This window comes from Rattus rattus, chromosome 1, assembly GCF_011064425.1.
Source record: "Rattus rattus isolate New Zealand chromosome 1, Rrattus_CSIRO_v1, whole genome shotgun sequence".
Classification (NCBI taxonomy): domain Eukaryota; kingdom Metazoa; phylum Chordata; class Mammalia; order Rodentia; family Muridae; genus Rattus; species Rattus rattus.
This window is the reverse complement of record NC_046154.1, coordinates 239,803,533-239,816,790: the sequence shown is the minus strand read 5'-3', so window position 1 is coordinate 239,816,790 and position 13,258 is coordinate 239,803,533.

Genomic DNA, 13,258 nt, shown 5'->3' with positions numbered 1-13,258 from the left:
TGCCCCTACTTCTCCTAGGTCCCTGTGTGCAGGGGGCACTGATGGCACAAGGCATTTTCCTCTTGGGTCAGGAATGTGTGCAGAGAGTAGTTTCATCTGGTTTCACAGAAGTGTCTGTACTTCTGAGGGTCTAGTTCTCCCTCCCAAGGGATTTGGCTTCAGGGAGCTGTTTGACTGGTTCAGTTTACATCCGGGCACAAATCTGGACCATGGGGCTCCTGCAGCTGAATGCTCCTGCATTCCTGTGTCCAGAAGTACTATGCAGTTTCCTCTTGGGCCAGGAATATGGGCAAAGGTGGGTAGAAGTGACCATCTGTACGGCCCTGCAGTCTCAGGATTGCCTGCACTTCTGGCACTTCTGCGTATTCAGCTCTCTCTCCCATGGTATTTGGGAGCAGGGAGCCATGAGCTGGGATCAGAGAAGTTCGGGCCACAGTCAGGAACTGGAACTGCCCGGTCCCAGAGGACTTCTGCCTTTGTGTGTCCTGAGTCCACCAGGCAGGTCACTTGGAGCAGAGAAGTTGATCTTACCTCTGCTCTCAGGCATGTAGTCGCTCCTGGTGGCTGGCTTTCAGCTCTCCATGAGGGCAGCATTCAGAAGGAAGGGTCCTGCCCTACTGCTCCTAGGTCCCTGTGTGCAGGGGGCACAGATGATGCTAGGTGTTTCCTTCTTGAGTTAGGAATGTGAGCACAGTTCTCAGGAGTGTCTGCACCTCTGAGGGTCTAGCTCTCCCCGCCATGGGATTTAGGTGCAGGGAGCTGCTTGACAGGTTCAGTTCAGATTTGGGCACAGATATGGATCACAGGGCTCCTGCGGCTGACTGCTTCTATATTCCTGTGTCCAGAGTCACTATGCAGTTTCCTCTTGGGCCAGGGATGTGGGCAAAGGCGGGCAAAAGTAGCAGTCTGTCTTGCCCGGCAGTCTCAGAATTGCCTGCACTTCTGGGTGTTTAGCTCTCTCTCCCATGGAATTTGGATCAGGGAGCTCTGATTCTGACTTCTTATCATGAGGTTCTTTTGGTTGGGCATCATCTGCAACTCTGGGAATTTAGGAGCTGAGGAAGGAAAGAAAGTATCTAACTGTCTGCTGAAGTCTTACTGGTCATGAGCATGGTATGTGTAAGGCAGGACTAAACTTTGGGTTGTAGTTCATTTTGCATGTAGAATATGATACCATCTGAGGCACTGACCCCTCTCATTCAATGGCTGGTACTCTGTTTCTTGGAGAGGATTTGATACCTCCTGGAAACTCAGTTTAGTTGTCTGGGTCCTGATGGTTTGCTTGCAGTTTATGTAAGTCCTTTGGAACAGAGGACCCCACTTCCTTTTTATGTCTCATGACTAGTTGGCAGCCTAGGTATATATTCAAATTAAGCTCAAATTATTTCCAGTGTCAGTTTGTATTAGTGGAACTCACTGGTGCATGTGGCAAAAACTCAATTCAAATAGACCTGCACAAAAGCAGAAAAAGTTTGGAAGTTACTGGTTTTGAACTAGATTAAATCTAGAGGTGCAGATTTTACCACTGGGAAATATCTACATGGAGTGGTTTTATACCCTGATCAGTCAGGTATTAGGTATGTGATTATTTCAAGACGAGGTCAGAGGTCAACCCTAGATTAATAACCTGGTCAGAGATAAGGGTTTCTCAGAAACATCCAGGAGTTCATATCTAAAGAAGAAACTGCACATCTTAGAATAGAGAAAGAATATTGCATGGACTGATTCTGAAGGCTTCTACCACCTTAACACAAATTTATTTTGCCAGTGGTGGGAGAAAGAATGTCATTGGAACCCACAAGCCTGTTTGAAGTCTTATTTCCTATTTACTTAAGTTGCTGATCCTTGGACATTCAGTGAGATGGTAATGGTATGGCCTTCTGCTCTGCATTTGTTTGGGGGCTTGAATTGAGTAGAATACACTGTGTTTAACACATAGTAGATATTCAGGTAATATTGCTTCTTTTCTCCTTTGTAACCTACCTTTGCATATCGATACTTTTCAATAAACCATTGAGTCATACTAGAAAGGCTTCTTTTTATTATCATGTCACTGAGATCACAGGGCCTGTCTGTTATCATAGTTAATAATACCAATAAGAAAAGGGACAATAACCTTGATAGATTTTTGATGCCTGATCTGCCTTTCCTTAGATCTTTCTTATTTTTTCTTAACTATGGGAAAGTTGAATAGAGAAAGGCAATAGGTCCTCTCAGTGAGCCATAGATCATCTGTAGAGTTTTAAGTATCTGTACAGCACTCCATGAAATAGTACTTGGATCTTCAGTTACTCTTTTGTTTATGTATTTTGGTGTCAATTTCTGTCTTTTGGAAGGTGGAAGCAAAGGATCAGGAAATACATGATCAATCCTAATACCCTGACTATGAAAATTTTTCATTAATTTTATTTACTGTGTATCTGCCACAAGTCAGGCATATGCTAAATACTTTACACAATATTTGCTTTATTCATCTACTAACACATATACCAGTAGTATATGTCAGTCTTATATATGTATTTATTCATCCCATTGTTTATTCATATATCTGTGCATACATCCATATCCATTCATGTGCCCAACCACTAATTTTCATTCATTTTCCACTGATATACTTACACATCTTCAATTCATTGACATAGTAGTCCAGCCACTCAACGTTAATTGAATTCCTACTAATTTTGAGGCTTTTCAGTTTTTCATCCCAACATATGCTTATCTTGCTCTATGTAAACTTCCCACTTGTAGCTTGAAGGTATAGCAGATTTTCCATCCAACACTCAGAATTAATCAGGATTAAGTAAGTGATGTGGAAAGCCAAAGGGGCTACAAAATATTGACATATTGACTGTCTTAAACTCTCAGACCTGAGGTGAGGAAATTTGAAGATTCTTCACTGACTTTTTTAAGTGTTTCTGAAACAAATGTTCATAACCTTAGTATATTAAAGTAACGTTCAATGACAACATTCCTATTTTGAAGTCAGAAATATGAAATGGGTCTCTTGGAGTTTACAGAATTGTCTTGCTGAGGGGTGGGCTTTGTGGAATAATCTATCTCCTTCTCCTCTGAATAGCTGTCTAAATTGTTTGGCTTGTGGTGCCTCTCTTTCCTTCGAGGATTGAAATTATATTCCTCTGACATATTTTATCATTTCTTCATTTTTTTCTGTTAATCTCTTTGTTCCCTCTGTCTTCTGGAGAGCCCCATGTAATTCACATAGATATAACTGGATCCACCTGGTTTACTTAGATAAGAAGACAGAAGCACAGGGAAGGAGGCTGGGATAGGGAGTTTGTGGAGGGGAAACTGGGAAGGGAGATAGCGTTTGAAATGTAAATTATTAACCTAAGACTAATAGGTATAGAAAAGAATGAAGATTCCCAACTTAAAGGGCCAGTGAATATCTTCAACAAAATTATAGAAGAAAAATTTCTTAACCTAAAGCAAAAGATGCCCATGATCATACAACAAGCCTATAGAACTCCAAACAGATTGGACCAGAAAAGAAATTCCTCCCATTACATAATAGTCAAAACACCAAATGCACAAAACAAAAAGAAAAGGAAAAAGGTCAAGTAATATATAAAGGCAGAGCTATCAGAATCACACCAGACTTCTCACCAGAGACAATGAAAGCCAATGAAAGATCCTGGACAGATGTCAGACAGACACTAAGAGACCACAAATGCCAGCCCAGGCTACTATATCCAGCAAAACTCTCAATTACCATAGATGGAGAAAACAAGATATTCCATGACAAAACCAAATTTACATATCTTTACAAATCCAGCCCTACAAAAGGATGATAGAGGGAGGACTCCAACACAAGGAAGGGAATTACACCCTAGAAAAAGCAAGAGAGTAATCTTGCAACAAACCCAAAAGAAGATAGCCACACAAACATAATTCCACTTCTAACAACAAAAGTAACAGGAAACAACAATCAATATTCCTTAATCTCTTTTAATATCAATTCCCCAATAAAAAGACATAGACTAACAGACTGAATAAGTAAACAGGACTCAGAATTTTTATGCATACAGGAAATGTACCTCAGTGACAAAGACAGACATTATCTAAAATACAACACTGGGAACAATTTCCAAGCAAATGGTCCCAAGGAACAAGCTGAAATAGCCATTCTTATATCAAATAAAACTGACTTCCAACCAAAAGTTATCAAAAAAAGTTAAGGAAGGACACTTCATATTCATTAAAGATCAGGAATTCAGGGCACATACCTAAGCATAGTGAAAGCAATATACAGCAAACCAGTTGCCAACCTCAAACTAAATGGAGAGAAACTTGAAACAATTCCACAAAATCAGGGACCAGACACAAAAGAGCACACATGGTATGCACTCATTGATAAATGAATATTAACCCAAAACCTTGGAACATCTAAGGAAAATCAGAGATCATATGAAGCCCAAGAAGAAGGATGACCAAAATGTGGATGCTTCATCCCTTCTTAAAAGGGAGAACAAGATATTCATGGGAGGAAATGCAGAGACTAAGAATTGAGAAGGGACTGAAGAGTAGGTCATCCAGAGACTGCTCTAGGTCAGGATCCATCCCATACGCAGCCAACAATTTTAGTGAATATTGCTGATGCCAAGAAGCACTTGCTGGGAGGAGCCAGATGTGGGTGTCTCCTGAGTGGCTCTGCCCGATCCCTACCGATACAGATAAGTACGGTTGTAGCTAACAATTGGACTGAATAAGGGGACTTAGATGGAGGAGTTAGAGAAAAGACTGAAGGAGCTAAGAATTTTGCAAGTCTATTTGAAGAGCAACAATATCAACCAGCCAGACTCCACCATAGATCCCAGGGACTAAACCACCAACCAATGAGTACACATGGAGCGACCCATGGCTCCAGCCACATATGTAGCAGGGAATAGCATCAATAGGAAGATAAGGTTATGTTAAGGCTCATTTCTCTAATGTAGGATTTTGCCAGGACATTAAGGTTGGAGTGGTTGGGTGGGAGTGGGAACCTCATAGAAGCAGTAGAGGTGGAGGGGTATGAGAGAGGGGGGAAGGAATAAACTTTAAAATGTAAATACATAAAGTGTCCAAGAAAAATAAAATTAAAAAAAAAAAAGATGTAGAGCTCTTAGCTCCTTCTGCTCCTTGCTGTCAGATTCCTGCCTTGATGATAATTGGCTGAATGTCTGAACCTGCAAGCCAGCCCCAATCAAATGTTGTCATTATAAAAAAAGAATAAAACCTATTTGAAATGTAATAAAACTGAAAAGATGTTTGACAAGCAGGGATTGCATTCAGAAAGTGACATTTCTTTGTCCCTCAACCCTGGAGAGGTCTGCACTGGCATAGGAAAGGACTTGGCATGTGTGTCCTATCTGTTCCTGCTGTGAGGAGCTTCCTCAATCTGGTCATGCTGTATTCTTTTAAATGTCACCCATCAGAGAGACAAAGAACTGTCCCATACTTTGAAAGTGCCAAAATACGTGGCTCTTTGTTTCATTGTAGAATTTTTCATTTCTGAGTGTGAGTTGTTTCTCCAACAGTGGAAGTTGCCCTGATTCTGAAGAAAGGTTTCTCTGTGTCCCTCGTGGCGTGAGAATCCAACCGGAAGACTCTCTGGCCAAGAATGTCTGGCATTATAGCCCAGAGTCCTGACCAGGTTTCTGCTTTGAAACTTGGACATTAAAATTGGTTAGACAAAGTATCTGTCACAGAAGAAACCCAGAATTCTGGTATGATAATTGTAATTCAACCAGTTGATTATTTTTATAGAAATAATTATATTATCTGCATTAGAAATAATTGTAATATCACTGAGAAACAAACATAGGCCTTCAAATTGTCTTCTACCTCTGGCCAATGGGCCATATATAGTCCAAAATCAGCTATGAATACAGTCAGACACAAACCTCTGATAAAGCACTATAGATGTGTTTTATGATGAGTCTGCATGGTTGCCTAGTATGGACTTTGCAGATGACAACATCCTATATGTCAAAAAGCTGGACACACCTGAAAGAATTTTTAAAGGGCTGACTTGTGAACTTTTACTCACTCTCTAGCACCCATCCTCAGGGTATGATTGAAACAGAAGAGAGAATCTTCAAAGAGGTAATTTAATTGAAATGAGATTAATGAGATGAGTACTAACAGTACAACCAGGGTTCTTATAAGGGGTAAGCATTCAGGTGTGTAAATGAAAAATCACTTGAATAAGCAGGAAAAGGACAGCAATCTCCAAGGCAAAGAGAAAAAAACAAGTCTCAGGAGAAGTCACGTGTAGTGGATAACACCATGGTCTTGACTTCTAGAAGATCAAGAATGATGAATAAAACAATTTTTTTGGTGTATCCCTATCTGGCAGAAGGACTGCACAGACCTGTGATATGAATATTATCTCCTTTGAGTAACAAGTAAACTATCATATTTCTCCAACTCTTATTCCTTCAGAAGAAAGTTGTAGTTAACAATATGGCTTAGTCTGCTAAATACACAACGTGAGAGTTCAGTGTGATCAAGATGGGAAGAGCTTCTTGGCTAAGTACCCAAGAAATCGGGGGTGTCGTGGCTTCTAAGCCAAAATGGTGAGTATAGATTTAATTTTTTTGTCATCTGTGCTTGAACATTTGATCATACCATCTTAGAACTATGCAAAAATGTGAATTATGATAGGTTGAAAATTCATTAGGAAGAGGGTGTTTGAGCTGAATTGGACACATCATAGTTTAGGAGATGTATGTTTGCAGTGTTCTTGCTTATCTTTTTCCATGACAAACATCATAGGCAAAAGCAACTTGGAGAGGAAAGGGGTTATTCATCTTATAGGTATAGTCCAGCACAGAGGGATACCAAAGCCAGAACTCCAGGCTGGAATGTGGAGCAGAAACTGACAAACACTGCTTATTGGCTTGCTCTCAACCTCATGTTAATTTATCCATCTCATACTGCCCAGGCATACCTGCCCAAGATTTGTACTGCTTACAATGATCTTGGTCCACCTACACAAACTAACAATTAAGAAAATGTCCAATAGACATGACCATAGGCCAATCTGATGGGGAAAATTCTTCAATTGAGGTTTCCTCTTTTTAGGTGCTACTAATTGACACCAAAATTAGTCACCATGGGAGTTATGGGTAGCAAGAACACCCTTTGTCAAGTTTAATTGTTTACTCTGTGACATTTTCATAATCAAATCAATTTCCAACTTCATACTAATTTTAAAAATATTCCCAGGAGTGGCATAGCTGAGTCATATGGCTGTTCTATTTCTAGTATTTTGAGAAGCCTCCAGACTCGCTTCCAAACTGGCTGAAAATTTCAGTGCAAACCATGGGATACCATCCTACGAGTTACTGATCAAGAAGGACGTAGAGGTCTCCAAAGTAAACCAGCATAATATCATTTCTCTTGGTTACCCACAATACCTACATGGTAAGTAAGATATTATTAGTGAAAACACCACCAATTTGGGCTAGTGGACATGGCTAATATAGTGAAACCAATCTCAAACTGTCTGGGAGTCCTCTCCTTTCTGGTTTGTTTTTACAGTGCTAGAAGGTGATATGTCTACTGGAAAAGAAACCACATCAGGGGTCTTGCATAGCCCTAGAGCTTGCCTGCTACAATACCGACTTGCTACGCGAGTCTGTCTACTGGTGCAGTAGTGACATGGCTGTCATGGGGTAAGTAATTACTTTTTAATATTGGATTTCATGCTTTTTTCAGTAAGGAATTTATGCCTCATACTGTAGTCTTGGTCATTCTCCCATGGCTGGCAAAACCATAGTCCTGAGGGTAGAACCTGTTGTTATTTGAGATTGTTTTTCTATCAGATTGCCCTCTTAAATATTTATTTTTCATACAAATACTTGGGCTTCTCTCAATCTTGATAAGATAAGTTTTTTTAAAACCACACCAGACAACAGTTAAATGAAGAGACACATATTTGGTCAAATTTAGAGGAGGTTGGGGGAAATGTGTCCTGCCTGGCTTAAGTATATCAGTGGAGGTAGGCTTTGAGATTGCATAGCCTTGCCCCCCTTCCAGTTGATTATCTGTTTTATGTTTGATGATATGACCTCTCAGATTCCTTCTCCTGCTGTTGGGCCTATTGCTTGCTGTTGCCCTATCTCTCTGCCATATACCATAATGGACTCTTATCTAATTGTACTTTTTCCATAAGTTTTTGGTTGTGGTTTTTAATCACAGCAAGAGAAATGTAACTAAGTTAGCCTTAAATGAAACATCTTGATTAACCAATCCCCTTGGCTTGCCACTTCCAAGCTCAGGAAACATTGTGGATTAGGAGGGCAAAAGAACAGAAGAGCTGGAGATGAGAAGGACTATTGTGTGATGCTGTCTTCTGGACATGACATGGCTATTGCAATTGGAACTCACAGCAGCTCTGATTACTTGTACAAGACTTACACATGATGGAGGCATCCAAATCTGTTATTGGTCAAGGTGGGTTCTACTGTACCTACCTTGTATGGAGGCACTATTGGTAGATGATCACTGTTCAAAGAGGGTAAACCATTCTTTTATGATGGTATTTCCACTAGCAGGCCCAGAGGATGTACCCATTAACTGTACCCACATGGGTAACATTGATTGAACTTAATATGATATCAAAATGAAAGAAAGAAGAAGAAAAGTAGGGTGAGGACGAGGAGAAATGAGGTTGGGAGGCAGAAATATTGGGAGGACTTGGGGGTTGGAGAAGGGAAATATGGTTTCACTGTTTACATTTATAAAAATTTTCAAGAATAAGGAATTTGAGTTAAAAATTAAAATCATTTTTATCTCAAGACTTTTCCACTCACTGTACAATCTTTAGATCTCATTATTGTATTTGTTTCCCATGATGGCTATAACAAACTAATATAAGTACTGTGGATTATGACAATGGAATTTTATTTTCTTACCAGTCTTAGAAGTAGGAAATTACCGAATCTGTCCCACTGGGTTGGAGTTAAGGCTGTGGCAGGGCTGGCCCTCCCAGGATGCTCTAAAGAAGGATCTCATCCATTCTCTGCTGGAGCGCCTGTCATTCCAACTTCCAGATCCTGTTGTCTGTCATATTGCCTCCTGTCTCTTTTGAATGTCTTGCCCCACAAGGCACATGTTATTACATTTATGATTTACCAGGACTGGCATCCAAGGTGCCATTTCCATTTCAGAATATTCACCTTAATCTATCTTCATGTACTCTTGGCCATATAAAGCAACATATTAAAAACCGAGTAATATGATGTGAATATATTTAGGTAAATTTTATTAGATCACCATAGTATTAAGCAGGCAGTATAGAGTAATGAAACGAAAAGACTATTTCCGTAATTGTTAGCTTTATGATCTTGGGAAAATCAGTGAACCCCTTGAGTCTGATTCTTCAGATCTCAAAGGAGTATAGCACTGCTTACCTCATATGGCTGCTTATGTTCATTTACACAAGAAAACACATGGGAACCAATTAATAGAGCTCCAAAGTCACAGCAGGGTTAACAAATGGCAGTTGTTTACTCTCATTTTTCCTAGCTCTGTTGTTTTTAACTTATCTATACCCCTTAACTTATATTCTTTCTGTTTTTTTCCCCACAGAAAGAGCCATATCAAACCAAGTTCCTTCTTACAGAGTCCCAGATAACCTTTGGAGCATTTGCAGGCTACCTGAGGACATGCAGGCTTGGGGTATCTTTATCATCAAAGAAATCAAGTATTACTTAGCTCTTCCTTACCCAGTCAAAGTAGTCCAGGGACATACACAGAACACTTTCTTACCCAGCTTACCCAACAGCACTCACACTGGTAGAGCTGCCTTGCAGGCTTCTTTTTTTTTTAATTATTATTAACTTGAGTATTTCTTATATACATTTCGAGTGTTATTCCTTTCCTGTTTCCGGGCAAACATCCCCTCCCCCCTCCCCTTCCTTATGGGTGTTCCCTCCCAACCCTCCCCCATTGCTGCCCTCTCCCCAACAGTCTAGTTCACTGGGGTTCAGTCTTAGCAGGACCCAGGGCTTCCCCTTCCACTGGTGCTCTTACTAGGATATTCATTGCTACCTCACGAGGTCAGAGTCCAGGGTCAGTCCATGTATAGTCTTTGGGTAGTGGCTTAGTCCCTGGAAGCTCTGGTTGGTTGGCATTGCTGTACATATAGGGTCTCGAGCTCCTTCAAGCTCTTCCAGTTCTTTCTCTGATTCCTTCAACAGGGGTCCTGTTCTCAGTTCAGTGGTTTCCTGCTGGCATACGCCTCTGTATTTGCTGTATTCTGGCTGTGTCTCTCAGGAGCGATCTGCATTCACATTTGATCATCCGTCTTGAGTTTCATTTGTTCTAGGCATCTAGGGTAATTCAAGCATTTGGGCTAATAGCCACTTATCAATGAGTACATACCATGTATGTCTTTCTGTGATTGGGTTAGCTCACTCAGGATGATATTTTCCAGTTCCAACCATTTGCCTACGAATTTCATAAAGTCATTGTTTTTGATAGCTGAGTAATATTCCATTGTGTAGATGTACCACATTTTCTGTATCCATTCCTCTGTTGAAGGGCATCTGGGTTCTTTCCAGCTTCTGGCTATTATAAATAAGGCTGCGATGAACATAGTGGAGCACGTGTCTTTTTTTATATGTTGGGGCATCTTTTGGGTATATGCCCAAGAGAGGTATAGCTGGATCCTCAGGCAGTTCAATGTCCAATTTTCTGAGGAACCTCCAGACTGATTTCAGAATGGTTGTACCAGTCTGCAATCCACCAACAATGGAGGAGTGTTCCCTTTCTCCACATCCTCGCCAGCATTTGCTGTCACCTGAGTTTTTGATCTTAGCCATTCTCACTGGTGTGAGGTGAAATCTCAGGGTTGTTTTTGATTTGCATTTCCTTTTTATGACTAACGATGTTGAACATTTCTTTTTAGGTGTTTCTCGCCATTCGGCATTCCTCAGCTGTGAATTCTTTGTTTAGCTCTGAACCCCATTTTTTAATAGGGTTATTTGTCTCCCTGCTGTCTAACTTCTTGAGTTCTTTGTATATTTTGGATATAAGCCCTCTATCTGTTGTAGGATTGGTAAAGATCTTTTCCCAATCTGTTGGTTGCCGTTTTGTCCTAACCACAGTGTCCTTTGCCTTACAGAAGCTTCCTTGCAGGCTTCTTAATGATAATTTGATACTTAAGCTCCATCTCCAGTCCCAAGGACCAGTTTTACCTGAAGGTATTGGGTATTTTACTATCTAGGGTCTTCCTGTGTCTACAGTTTAGCTTCAAATTCTGGATATGAATAGCAATTGGTGGGGTGGGAATCTGTAACATCTGTACCTCTGCCTTGGTCTTAACACTGCCCATTGTCTTTGCTTCTTTTCGCCCATAGTGAGCTACATGATATCTCTGTATTTTCCTAGTTAACCAAAAATACATGTTTTAGATTGGTACAGCAGAAATTGGCTCCTTGTTCTAAAACTCAACTGAGGAGTTTAAAGTGAAGTCCCATGAATAGTGCTGGGATAAACCATTAAGTGTGAGTTATTTTCTCTGTTTTTTTTCTGCGTGTTTGTGGAAACTTTCACTAACCCATCAATACAAAGATCCATTGATCCATCAGCCAAACGGCCATCATCCATCCATCCATCCATCCATCCATCCATCCATCCATCCATCTTAGCTAGGATTTCTATTGCTGTGTTGGAACACTATGACCAAAAACAGGTGGGAGTGGAAAGTTAATTCAGCTACAATTCTATACTGCTGTTCATAATTGAAGGAAGCCAGGACAGGAACTCAAACTAGACTAGACAGGAATGTGGAGGCAGGAGCTGCTGTAGAAGCCATGGAGGAGTGCCGTTTACTGGCTTGCTTCCCTAAATTCTCAACCTACTTTCTTATGGAACCCATGACACCAACTCAGATATAGAACCATCTACAATTGTCTGGGCCTTCCTCCATCAATCACTAATTAATAAACTACCAACAGTCATATCTTAAGAAGCATTTTCTCAATTGATATTCCCTCCTTCTAGCTAACTCTAGTTTGTGTGTGTCAAGTTGACTTAAGACTAGCCAGCACATTATAAACACTGTTTATTGAGTAAGATTTATCTAACCCCATTGATGTAATATTAACAAATATTGTTCAGTTGGAACCTTCAAAGAGCTCCTAGGGCAATGAATAAGACACATGAGTGGGGCTGGAGAGATGGCTGTGCTGAAGAGATGACTCTGCTCCGCCAGAGGTCCTGAGCTCAATTCTCATCAACCACGTGGTGGCTCACAACCATCTGTAATGGGCATCTGATGCCCTCTTCTGGTGTGTCTGAAGACAGTGACAGTGTACTCATATACATGAAATAAATAACACAGCCAACCATTGAACTGAGAATGGGGTCCCCATTGGAAGAGTTAGAGAAAGTATTGAAGGAACTGACAGGGTTAGCAACCCTATAAGCACAACACCTCCAACCAACCAGAGCTCCCAGGGACTAAACCACCATTCAAAGAGTACACCTGGACAGACACAGGGCTCCAGCTGGCTACGTACAGAGAATGGTCTCTTGGGCACCAATGGGAGGAGAAACCCTTGGTCCTGCCAAGGCTGGATCCCCCAGTGTAGGGGAATGTCAGAGAGGGGAGGGGAGAATGGGTAGGCAGTTGGGTGGGGGAACACTCTCATAGAAGGAGGGGAATGGGGATGGGATGGGGGTTTATGGACAGGATACTGGGAAAGGAGATAACATTTGAAATGTAAATAAAAAACATCCAATAAAAATATATAAATTGTAAAAAAAGACACATGAATGAATAGATAGTTATGCATTTATGTGAGAAGTTCAGTAGGACATCATTGAAAGGCATTGGATTTTGAGTGGAGAGATTAGAGGAGTCTTCACAAAGGAGGTGACACTAGAGCTGAGTTATAGGCTGACTAAGAAAAATGCCATTGGATAGACAAGGAAGGACATTGCTATTGTCTACTACTTGTGCCTGAAACCCACATTCTAACTCCAGACTCATTATTCTTAATTCCTCACTATCCCAAAGAGTTGCTATTAGGAGCTAATAATGTTAACTCTAAAGTCATGCATTAAAGCCTTCACTCTCAATATGATTGTATTATAATACAACTATTTTAAAACAATAAATGCTAAGTATAATCATATGTGTGAGATCTTAATGCAATAAAACCTTATAAGAAGAAAGAGGGACAAGAGAAACCACTCTACTCTCTAGGAATACAGTAGTAAGGCAGTTAGGAGGGAAGAGAGA